Source organism: Alosa alosa, chromosome 2, assembly GCF_017589495.1.
Source record: "Alosa alosa isolate M-15738 ecotype Scorff River chromosome 2, AALO_Geno_1.1, whole genome shotgun sequence".
NCBI lineage: Eukaryota > Metazoa > Chordata > Actinopteri > Clupeiformes > Clupeidae > Alosa > Alosa alosa.
The window spans coordinates 28,248,543-28,253,424 of NC_063190.1; positions in this window are offsets into that span (position 1 = coordinate 28,248,543).

Here is a 4,882-nt window from a genome sequence, read left to right on the forward strand (position 1 = left end):
TTTTTTACCAGATCTACTTCATAGGTGTCCCGTTATTCAGAATTAAAAGCCACCCTGCCAGCCAATCAAAAAAGAGTATTTCTTCTCTCCGGGTGATATGGTCTGATAAATGCCATGTTATGCTATTCTACTGAATGCTACAAAATAGTAAGTAAAGAGTTGACTTCACTGTAACAATATATAAACAATAAACACTTTATTACTGTACTTAAATCAAAATGTATTATAGTGTAAACTGATCCATTGAGTGGTTTAAGGCAAGCAGGGTAAGACGAATGCCAAAAAATCACCAAAATGGATGCAGTGGCAAAACACTACCTCTCCATAAGGACTACTTCTCTATATGCACACAGTGATCATAAAACTACTGTAGCTATCTGTACATGTAGATAAAGGTAGTGGCCATGTTTATATGTCTTGAAAGGATCCTTCTGGTGATGTAAAGAATCTGTACAGATGAGGGACGCCAATTATTTTCTGTATTCAGTCTAAAATTATTATTAGGTGAAACAAAGGAAAATAATATTGGGCTTTTCTGCCTTTTTCTTATTTACACGCAATTAAGAGTAGAGAGAGAAATTTTTTCGTCTTTCAACGAGATCTGGTTCGGTCTATGGGCTATTGGTCTGCTGATAGAAACTATAACTATCTGCTAACTTGTTCCTGCTATTTTAAGTAAAACAAAACAAAAGACATAGGTAGCCTACTAGCCAAAATGGACAGGTGGCTGCTTAAAAAATTGAACAAAAGCTCGTAAGTGTCATCTACCAGTGCGTCTACTCCTCCGTGATCCTCAGGCGGGACAAGTCTACAGGCGGTGAGAATACAAAGAACAAACGGCGCTACGGGCTTTATCAGAAAGAATTTCTGAAATATGCATTCACTTGCCAAGTTAAAGATAACCTCGACCACCCACAATGTGTGATTTGCAGCGATGTTCTGGCGAATGAGAGCTTAAAACCTGCCAAAATGAAACGACATCTCAAAATACAGATGTCGGCTCAGCACCGTGGAGGAAAATGTCTGTGTCACCGTGCAGCATTCCTCCTAGAATTAACTTGCTATGTTCACGGAAGCATGCCCACCCTTCCCATTGAAATTGTTAAAGATAGTAAACCAGAAAAGGGAAATAAAAAAATAGTTATTGTTATCGGCATAAATATAATTAATGTAACGTTGTAGGCCTAATGCTGCATGTGCATGTGTGTGTGCGTTGTTATGTGCACGCCGCTTCACATTTATAAGCGCCTGATCTGATATGGCGGCAGCCCTACACTTGTTTAATCGATTGTTTGATTTTCTCGGTTCTTGTTCATAAGGAGTAAATAAAACAAATGACTTTGCTTTCTATTTTTTGCTTGATTTAGTTGTTAACGCCAGACCTCGCCATACGTTTTTGTGGGGTCGCCAGACAAAAAGTTTAAGAACCACTGTAGTAGAGGGTAGTTTTGTGTTGTTGGGTGGGGGTAGTGGAGGGTAGTGTTGGGTTGGGTGGGGGTAGTAGAGGGCAGTGTTGTGTTGTTGGGTGGGGGTAGTAGAGGGTAGTGTTGTGTTGTTGGGTGGGGGTAGTAGAGGGTAGTGTTGGGTTGTTGGGTGGGGGTAGTAGAGGGTTGTTGGGTGGGGGTAGTAGAGGGTAGTGTTGGGTTGTTGGGTGGGGGTAGTAGGAAGTACTTGCTCAAGGAAACATAAGTTGGTGTTGGAATCCTCTCCCAGGTTTGTCCTGCTCCTCCAGTGTTATGGACATTGGTATGATTTGGTTAAGTGTTGGTCAGTGTTATGGACATTGGTATGATTTGGTTAAGTGTTGGTCAGTGTTATGGACATTGGTATGATTTGGTTAGGTGTTGGTCAGTGTTATGGACATTGGTGTAATTTGGTTAAGTGTTGGTCTCTTTGGGGCAGATACTTATCACTGTATGCACCTCAGACTTTACCATCCTTGTCACACAGTGACCGCACACTCTTTGCTCATTGGGTAACCATAAGTTTTGTGTCTGCCTGTCTCTACGGCTGGACTGTGGTCACTCTGCCTGTATTTGGTGAGGATCTGTCTCTGCTTTGTATCCCTGACAGAGTAGAGATACGCTGCCAATAGACTTACTTTTTCTGGCAAGGTAGCATTTTAATTCGTGTTTTATTTTGGTTTCTCTCCAATGTTTCCGAATATGATTTCTTGCTCTCTTTTGTTCATTTAGTTAATTGTAATTGATGGTTGGCAAGCGATGTTGGTCAGAAAATGATCTGTGTTAGACGTGAGTGGGTTTGTTTCAAGGCCAACTGACTTGTAAACTCTCTCTATCTCTCCCTCTCTCTCTGAGAAGGTGGTGGTGATAGTGTGTGTATTGCAGTGTCATTTTATATTATAATACAGAGTTGTCTAGGTGGTAACATTAAATAAACACTGACCCTCCTCCTCCTCTTCTTTCTCCTTCTCCTACCCCACCTCTTCCTCCTCCTCCTCCTCCTCTGTGGGTGTTGTGCCCTGACTACCTGAGTGCTGTGCTACTGTCTCCCAATCTCCAGTCAGGCTAGGAGCAGGCTGCGCATCCCGGCCCAAATGATTTCAGAGATTTGTTTCGTTTTATTTTCTCCTTCAAGGTCAAGGTCATCTGTGGCGAATGAGGGAGAGGGAGAAAGAGAGAGAGAGAAAGAGAGGGGGAGAGAGAGAGAAGAAGAAAGGAAGAGGGAGAATAATGAAGAGGGAGAAAGACAGATGGAGTGAGACAGAGAAAGAGATAGGGGGAGAGAGAGAAGGAGGAAGGGAGAAGGAGAATGGGAGAGGGAGAAAGAGAGAGAAAAAAGAGAAGAATGAGGGCGAGGGGAAAAAAGAGGGAGTGAGAGAGGAAGAGAAAGAAAGATGGAGATCGAGGGAGAGGGAGAAAGAGAGGGGGGAGGGAGAGGAAGAATGAGGGAGAGGGAAAAGAGAGATGGAGTGAGAGAGGAAGAGGGAGAAAGATGAAGAATTAGGAAAGAGGAGAAAGAGAAGAGTGAGAGAGAAAAAAAGAAAGGGGGAGGGAGAGAGAGAAAAAAAGGAGGAAGGGAGGGGGAGAGAGAGGGATTAAAGGAGGGAGGGAGAGAGAGAGGAAGAGAAAGAGGGGAGAGGGAGAAAGAGAGAGAGGGATTAAGGGAAGAGGTGAACCAGGGAGAGAGAGGGAGCAGGAGAGTGTCAAAGCATGTTTTAGTTGCTCTGGTTGATGTTTCACTCCAGGATGAGTTCAGCTGGAATGCGCTGCACTGTTAAACAAATACAAATATGGCAGCGCAACCTGACAGTGATGAATGAGCCAGGAGCTGTGGGTTGCAAAGCACCTCGCTCTCTCTCTCCCTCTCTCTTTCTCTCTCTCCCTATTTCTCTCTCTTTTTCTTGCTCTTTCCCTCCCTCTCTCTCTCTCTACTCAGCACTCTGGGGTGGTATTCGTGCGGCCTTCTGGCTGTGTTCTCAACGCCCTGGTGTCCACACACGTATTTACATTCATATGGGGGCGTGCCGGCCACTCGCTTAGCTTAATGCTTCTCTCAGCGCACGCTGGTTTGGCTTCAGCAGGGAAAACACTCCAACGGGAGTCAGAGACCCGCAGTAATTAATAACGCTAACACTCACCTCTTACACTCTTACACTTCTGTGTGTGTGTGTGTGTGCGCGTGCATGTGTATGTGTGTGTGTGTGTGTGTGTGTGTGTTAGAGATTTACTGGATTGATGAGAGGTCTGTGCCTACAAACTCAAAAGACATCACTGTGCCCTGTGCCACACTGCTCTTGTGGAGTTACAGTGGTGTGTCCGGTGTTAACCTTATGACCAACACTCTTGTAGAGTAGTGGTGTATCCGGTGTTATGGCCTTACTACTGAGACTCATGAAATGTTACCGTGGTGTGTACACTCTTGTAGAATTACAAGCGGTGTTACTTAGAACGTATTTGTGTTGAGCTGACATCACACACAGACATGCCTGCTTAAGGTGCAGAGAAGCAGGAGGCCCAAACAGCCCCGTCATGTGACTGATCTCTGGAGTGTGTGCTCAGGGTCACTGTCTCTCTCTCTGTGTGTGTCTGTGTGTTTGTGTGTGTGTGTGTGTGTGTGTGTGTGTGAGTGAGAGTGAGAGTGTGTGTGTGTGTGATTGAGTGAGAGTGTGTGAGTTTGTGCTCAGGGTTGCTGTCTCTCAGGTGTGGAGATCCATTTCCATCTAAAAATCACTAAATGCTGCACAGATGGCTTCAAAACAAGCCATTATGTCCGGATATTACAGCAGGGACACCCCCCCCCACACACACACACACACACACACACTTATCCCTCCCCACTAGACTACTTAAAGAAGTTTATTACGCTTGATTTGATCAGGTGTTTCAATCCAGCAATCACACACACAAACACACACCACAAGAATATGATTAGGTCTGTCCTGACAGAGCGATACAATTACTCGCAGTAATGGTGATTTGGGACTCATGACCTTTAGTGGAGAGAGAAGTGTGTGATCCTGAGAGAGGGACAGAAAGAGTGAGTGGCATGTCAGAGGACCAGGACTCAAAGCACAGGACTTCATTCGCTTCATCTGGCCTTTCACGCCGGACAGACACAATGTGAGATGAACCACCAGGCCTTAGAGAGGCAACGTGAGGTGAACCACCAGGCCTTAGAGAGGCAACATGAGGGGAGGGGGGTTGCATCGTGGCATGAGGTTCTTCTTGAACCCTGAGTGTGTTTCAGACAGCTGTGGTTCCGGGGAGAATCGTCCATCTGCCTGACATGACAGAGCAAGGGAGGAGAAAAGGAGGCCAAACAGACTGTTCAGCAGCCACTGTCTCTGAAGAATCCCATCAGCTAGAGCAGAGAACATGGACAGAGGTTCAGGCTGTGCCTGAAGAAGAACTATCAGTTG